The 7,847-nt window shown below is 36.6% G+C and overlaps 2 long non-coding RNA genes across 2 annotated transcripts; both read right to left on the reverse strand.

Moving 5' to 3' along the window:
• Nucleotides 1–50: 50 nt before the first annotated feature.
• LOC116675285 (uncharacterized) lies at nucleotides 51–1,398 on the reverse strand. The gene is made up of 4 exons (XR_004328375.1): nucleotides 1,309–1,398; nucleotides 1,173–1,223; nucleotides 187–197; nucleotides 51–104 (listed from the first exon to the last, which is right to left on the reverse strand). It is a non-coding gene; the product is annotated as an uncharacterized LOC116675285 (long non-coding RNA).
• A 2,962-nt stretch (nucleotides 1,399–4,360) lies between these two features.
• On the reverse strand, nucleotides 4,361–5,112 carry LOC116675284 (uncharacterized). Its single transcript, XR_004328374.1, has 3 exons — nucleotides 5,067–5,112; nucleotides 4,926–4,952; nucleotides 4,361–4,562 (listed from the first exon to the last, which is right to left on the reverse strand). It is a non-coding gene; the product is annotated as an uncharacterized LOC116675284 (long non-coding RNA).
• Nucleotides 5,113–7,847: the final 2,735 nt, after the last annotated feature.

Genomic DNA, 7,847 nt, shown 5'->3' on the forward strand with positions numbered 1-7,847 from the left:
TGAATCAGCCAGTGGGACATTCAGTATAGGCACACAAGAAGATGAATATGTCTTACTCCGGCTTCGTCACATCCTTTCACCTCGGGCCCCTTGACGCTCTCGTCCTAGAGAGGAAAAAAGCTTTTTAAGTACACATGTTTTCATGCTGTTAATTACAGACCTAAAACACTGTAAGGAACAACTCACCTTTTGGCTGCCTGTGATTGAAAGACAAAAACAAAGTCAAATTTGCAAATTAAAAGAAGTTAGACATGTATTAATAGCAGTTGCAAGTGAGCAGTTGGATAAAACATTTTGAATGCGGTCTTTGTTGAGTTTAAGCCAATGCTGCCTTTCAAAAACTAGTTGATGATCTTGTTGCACCTTCGAATGAATTCATTCTCATCAACACATAATTGGAAATGGTATTTTTTCTTTTGTTTAAATTGTCTGTGACAATGAATGAAATGCTTTCACTCATTTGTGTGAAGTATTTCAATTCCTGGGACCAAAATTCTGCCGCACCCACCCCTTTTGACTAAAGTTTTACTTTTAATAACTTTTCATTTTTAAGGTGATGAGATGGCACACACCAAATTTGAAGTCCGTCAAATGAGTTTGTATGTAGGAGTTAAAGTATAGCACTTTGACTTAAGGCCTACTTCCTGTTGCCACTAGGGGCTGCTGTGACTTTGAGCCAATCCCGGCCTGTAGATGTCAGGTTGACCCCTATGACCCTGAAAAGGTTTTGAGCACAATGTACACTCAAGTCACACCCCCTTCCTGTGTCGCCACGGTCAGGCCCCATGACCAATTTTTTTTAATAACCTTTTATCTTTAAGGCCTCTAGTAGTTTTTAAACTAAGACACCTCGAATTGGGCAAAAACCTCGAATTGGCAAAAACACACACATATATATATATATATATATATAATATATATATATATATATATATGCACTCTTTTGTGTGTAGAAACAACATGTCAGCAAATCTGAAAAATCTAACGCGTAAGCTACTTTGATAAAGAGTTAATACTGAAAATACAGAGTTGTTTTTCTCTCATTTTTACAATCATTTTTACGTGCTTCTATACAGAAGTGCCAGGTATGTGCACAACATAATATGCCTATCTATATTTCTCTCCACAGAAAACTTTCTTAAAAGAAGGAAAAATGTATCAAAGAGACTTACCTTCACTCATATTGTCTTGTCTTGTTGATAAGTGCAGTAGAAAGTTTTGTCCTGAATAGAAATAAAATGAAGGAAAATCAGTGAGTTACCTAGCAGTCATTATGGATAAGCAAGATTCTGCTATTTCATTACATACCTGGTGTAGAAACCCTATCGATCTGTGTCTGATGTGTGTGTTCAGTGTATTTATGCGGAGGTGTATGAGGTGACGGATGTGGGTGTGTTAGTGCTGTGTTCTGAAATGTGATAATTACAGAACAGGTAGACTTGGGTTCGGCCCTTGAAAATAACTGGAGTCTAGTTCCACCTCAAATTTAGACATTTTCACAGACACCTTAGAGCAGGGGCGTAGCCTTAGAGAAACAGAACTGGCCCAACATTGACATTACAGGCAGCTTTTTTTTTTACTCTGACTCCTCAAACCTGTTCCCCATTTTGCACAACTAAAGTGCCAATAATCATGAATGTAAACTAAGTTATAATAACAAATCCTTGCAAAAACCAACTTTTTAATTCAATTAAGTTAAATTTTCCAATCTTAACTAAGATCATGAGCATACGGATGCTAACATACTGGCTCGTTTTTTTATTATTAAATCCTGTAATCAGCAAAAGCTCCATACATTGAGAGCTACCAATTCTAGGTATTAGTCTCACATGTATGACATCATTTGTTATTGACGCATTTATTAATTATGCCTTATGCAAACAGGTTCTGGAGGATGCGGTAGGCCTATCTTGCAGGATATAGAGTGGCAGCATTATTGCGGCACAAACACAAATGTTGAATTTCAACAAAACACTTGCATTACAAAACCAAATCATCCTGAGTAGGTAGTGGTGGAAGTATTGAGATTGTTTACATGAGTGAAATAGCAATAAATTGAAAAAAATGAGATCACAAAGTATATCAGCAAAAGTTCAAGTTTCCGTGGCTGTTAGACTGGCCCCTGTGAGAGTGTCATTATTAAATCATTCTAGCTGATGCATTATAATGGAGGGGCGGCTGTGGCTCAGGGTAGAGTGGTCGCCTGTCAATCAGGAGTTGCTCCCGATGCTCTGCATTGGAGTGTATATGTTGTGACTGGTTATCTGATGAGCAGGTGACATCTTGTCTGGCAGCCTCAGCCACATTGTGTGAATAGTTCCTGTGCTCTGTAAAAGCGCTTTGAGTAGTCTATGAGACTGGAAAAGCGCCATTTACGTTATGTTTGTAACATCCTTATGGTTGGCTAGTTGTGTTGGAGTTGACTTTTTGTACTGTTGGGAAGTGCACCTATAATCATGCATTATCTTTTATAAGCTGATCATATTTTACATTTTCATGCATATTGTTTATTTAAGAAAAAATGTTAAAAAGTACATTATTTGCCTCTACAATGTAGTTCATTACAAGTAAAGTAGCACAGAATAAAACACTCAAGGACAAGCATCTCAAAATTGCACTTATATTGAACATGGGAGGAGAAAACCTCACCAGTCATAAATTCAAAAGCAGTCACACCCATGATTGCCTGTAGAAATGTTTTTGTTTGTATTCACCAGTTCAAATGGCAACAGTAATAAGATCGGCATTGTCTGTTTGGGTTTTTACAACAGGTATACAGATAACAGCTCTAGGAACACACTGGAGGGCAGGCCAACTTGTCTGTCCAGGTGAGTTTTGCAGTTCTGAAGTTGACACCCAATCATTAAAACCTGAAATGATCTTTGTTTTCAAAGCGCAGACGTGTCCAAACATTTTCTATTCTCATATTTTCATCTAGCTCTGTCTCATGTCATAGCTAAAAGAAAATAGGCACATCTGAACATGCTCCAACTGGAATGTTTGTAGTGCATACCTTACTTACACGCAAAAACCTCACCTGTAAAACATTGTGACAGTTATATTGTGTGGAGCATCTGTTTTAAAGCTGTGGCATCTCTCATAATGTAGATAATTGCACCTTTGGGACTGTTGATAATCATTTGTCAATAAGTCAGGTGATGAAAAACAACAACAGAAAAACGTGGAAACCAGACACGAGTAAATAAAGCTTGAATGAGTCTTTTGATCATTACTATTTACTCCACTGCTGCAAGCAAAACAAGCAAATTCTGATCAGTTTTAGTGATCCAAATCTTTTATTCTACCATCTAACATATGTTCTGTTTATTATTCTAATGCATCTCCCGTTGTTTGAATTAAAAGAATAATGAAATATTTATTTTATAATATTATAATCACTGGCTGGTGGTGGTATCTTATTTAGCAAAAACACATGAGAGTGCTATCAATCTTCTCATCTAAATCTAGACAGTAATGCAGATAAGCAAACTCCCAACATATCAACCCATTCCCTAAAAGTCTACAAATTTGGGAATAAAGCAAAAAGCACCTTAAGGCCCCTATTATGTGATTTATTACTGTGCTTTATTGTGTTTCCAAAACTGATGGGCCGATTGTCATGATATTTTCTGAGCACACTCCCCAAAAGGCATTATAATCAAACAGGAAGTTATCATTACACTTTTGCACATTCTTCCTCCCAAAACCCTTTTGGGAATTGTCTGTCTTCTTGCACTACCCTCAGAACAATTTGCCACACTTTATAAAATCTCCCCCTGGTTTAGTTTGGACTTTTAAATGGACTGTTTTTGGAAAGATTCACAAAAAGCCCAGTATAATATTCCAATAAATTCAATAGGAAACCTTAGGAAGTGTCTGGTAGTTTATGATGGCTTTGGATCTTTTTTCTATTGTTGTTTATAACATCCCTATAATATTTTAAAATATTCCTATATGTTTCTGTCATTGAGCATTGAGTATCAGTATATTTCCTGTTGTAGCCACATACCAGTGAGTTAATGCTACGTTTCATCATGTTGTTTCAGTATGATATGGTTATTTAGGAGTTGATTGATTTGTATTGTAGCTATAAACAGACTTTAATTGCATTTTATTTCACCAACTCAATCTGTTTGTCCTATGCAGAGGTTCTGCATATTTGTTTGCCACATGAAGTTGTCACAACAAACCCACATCATCATATTCCTCTGCAAAACAGTGCCCTGCATAGATATCCGTTAGCTATGCGTGTTTACCACCCTCAAATTACAGAGACGAGTTCATATGCATCCTTTTGGATAAATGTGTTGAAGTTAGAGTCTGCCACTAATTTTGTTTCATATGAATAAACGAACCAGTCTTGCCTTTTTCTGGATTAGTTTATTAAAGATTATGTATTTAATTCTTTACAATCATTATTACAGAATGTTGATTCAAGGAGTTCTTCATCATTTAGCGGGACCATGACCATGACCTCCTTTCTTTTCTTCTGGTTTAGCCGGTGCACCTTTTCCATGATCTTTTCCATGATCTTTTCCATGGTCTTTTCCCTGTTCTCCCGCCTGTAAACAATGATAAAAACAATGATTGATACCTTGTCTAAAAACACAGAGAGATAAATCACTAGACAAGGCAAGGCAGCTTTATTTGTATAGCACATTTCAGCAGCAGGGCAATTCAAAGTGCTTTACACAAAAACAGTAAAAAAAAAAAAGTTAAAAATAAAAACAGATAAAACACAAGAATAAAAGTTACAGTGCAGTATAAAAATTACACATTAAAGAAATGAACAACCATTTAAAGAAAGGCAACATCAATAGAAAGGGCCTCAGCCTTGATTTAAAAGAACAGAGTAACAGCGGATCTGCAGTTTTCATATCTGGAACAAACATAGTTTTAATTCAAAACAGTTGTAAAACTCTTACCTTTCCACACCCCTTTCCTTTTGCATCCTGTAAAAGAAAATTGGAAATTAATTACATTAATTAAGTGCTACAAAGTCAGTGAATCAGCCAGTGCGACAATCCAGGATAAGGCACACATTAGGAAGATGGAAAATATCTTACTCCGGCTGCGTCAGATCCTTTCACCTCGGGCCCCTTCGCGCCCTGGGAGCGGGAAACAGGTTTTTAAGTACACATTTTTATGCTGTTAGTCACAAACCTAAAACACTATAGGGAAGCAAACAAACTTACCTTTTGTCACCTGTGATGGAAAAATAAAAACAAAATAAATTAGAGTGCAAATTACACATTAACTAAGCACAGACAACTCTTCAAAAGCATTCTTAAAACCTTTAACAATTACTCAAAGAGACTTACTCATTTTGGCTTGTCTTGGTGATGAGTGCAGTAAAAAGTATTTTGCTAGGAAAAAAATGAAAGGCAGGAGAATCAGTAAGTGACCTAGCAGTCATTACGAATAAGCAAAAATGCTGCTGTTCCGTTACATACCTGGAGCAGAAATCCAAATTATCCGTGTTTATCTGTGTGTTCTGTCTGTATTTATAAGGGGTTGAGATGACAAATGTGGGTGTGTTAGAGCTGCGCGAAAGTCTCATGTTCTGAAATGGGGTTGTTTGATAGTAGCAGTCAAGATTTGGGTTTGGCCTGGAAATAACTGACTGTGTTTGTGACTGACAGCTACACGTCAAAACATGAAATGTAGGCTCTTCACAGACACCGGGGCGTACCCAGAGAGACAAACTGGCGCAGACCAGACATTACAGGCCAGATCTAGTTCTACTCTGAATTATCAAACTTGTTCTCCTTCATGCACAACTGTCTTTTGTTTGCTAAATAGTGTATGTTGTAGGGGAAACATAACATGCTGCCTGGATTACATTTTATGTAAATTTAATATATTAACATTTGGTGTATTTTGCTGATTATTCATTGTGGACATACCAAATATTTAACATACGTCCCAATTGTCACTAAATAGTAAGCTTAATTCATTGAAATGGCAACTGCCAGTTACTGCAGGTGTTTCTGGACTTCTATTCCTCAGAGGCAGGGTCACATTTTATTGCACGTCACATGCACATGCTGACATACTGCTCGTTTAAAGCTGGGTTGGGCAGTTTATTTTTGGCGTTTTTGGGCAAAACTTCCTTATTAATCTTTCAACATATTGCAATTAAGGTGGTCTGAGAGAAAACTAGACTTCTGGATCTCCTCCATGGTTCTGTTTTCAGGTTTGAGAAAATCTAGCCCATGAATGGAGACTTTGGCCATTCACAGGTCATTTCAGAATGAAAGTTTGTTCCCATTGGCTTTTCGACAAATGCAGATTCGTTCGGTAAAAGTAACTGCAGCTAAAGGCTTAAGTCTGCAGCTAATTCAAGGCTAAACTATTAAAGAGGATACTTTATTGGGATCAATCTACATACAGTGCATATAGTTCATGTTTCTGTTGCAAGCTAGAGCCTCAAATTACAGTATGTCATCTCACAGGTCTTTACATAGAAATAACAGGACCGTAATTACTATAGAATTTTGCCACTTTATGATGGCATTGGGATGAAATGAATGACTACTAATTGTACAGGTTACTTTAAATACCTTATAGGGGTAATGCCTGGGCTCATCTGATGGAAGGGGCTGGGCAGAGATGGAAGAGGGAGTGCTGCAGGAAGAGATCTCACTTTAATTTAAATCTTACTGTTGTTTTGCTTCCTACCTTCTGTAGCTTTAAGGAATAATTTGTATGTGAAGAAATGAGCACTCAAGTGCCAAGTTATAGCAAACAAGTCCTTGCAGGAAAAAACACATAAAGTTGAATATGTTCTGACTAAGATCATTAGCATACAGATGCTAAACATACTGGCTTGTTTATATTAAATCTTGCATTCAGCAAAAGCTGCATACACTGTAAGCTACCATTTTTAGGTTATTAGTCTCACATATTACAAGCACAGTATAAGCGCATGCTTATTGACACATTTATGTAATTATGCCTCATGCAAACAGGTTCTGGAGGGTGCGACAGGCCTATCTTGCAGGATATAGAGTGGCAGCATTATTGCGGCACAAAAACAAATGTTGAATCTCAACAAAACACTTGCATTACAAAACCAAATTCTCGCTGATTGAGCAGTAGTGGAAGTATTGAGATCGTTGTAATTAAGTAAAATAAGCAATTCCTAACTATAAAAATACTTTTTATAAATTACAAGTAGAATTCCTGCATTTGTATTTTTATAGTTTTACCTTAGGTCACAAGTATATCAGAAAAAGTTCAAGTGTGCATTGGCTGTCAGACGGGCCCTTGTCTGAGCAACAAATTATTAGATTATTCTTACTGATGCATAAGTACAGTATGTTTGTAACATTTTAATGTTTTGTTAGTTGAGTTGGAGTTGACTTTAACTACTTTTTATACTGTTGGAAAGTTCACCTACAATCATGCATCATATACATGAAAATCTTGTTTTCCAAAGAAATATGTACTAAAAAGTACACTATTTGTTTCTAAAATTTAGTTGAGTAGAAGTAAAATAGCATGGAATAAAGTACAAGTATTTTAAAATTGTACAGTATTGCTTGCGGGAAGAAGAAACTCAACCAATCATAAATACAAAAGCACTAACGCCCATGACTGTTGTAACCCTTACACTGGCATTCATAAAAAATTAGATATGCACGTCACATGAGGTGATCCAGAAGTAGGTCACTAGAGGACAGGTAAATGTGTCAATCCAGGTGAATTTTGCAGTTTTGCAGTTGACACCCAAATCATTTGATCTGAAGTATTTTCTTTTCTAGCTCTTTCTCATGTAAAAACTGAAGTTTGGCATGAATAGGCACATTATTGTGGCTCAGGTATATGAAAGGCTGATCTCATTT

This window comes from Etheostoma spectabile, unplaced genomic scaffold, assembly GCF_008692095.1.
Source record: "Etheostoma spectabile isolate EspeVRDwgs_2016 unplaced genomic scaffold, UIUC_Espe_1.0 scaffold00001755, whole genome shotgun sequence".
In the NCBI taxonomy this organism is placed as follows: domain Eukaryota; kingdom Metazoa; phylum Chordata; class Actinopteri; order Perciformes; family Percidae; genus Etheostoma; species Etheostoma spectabile.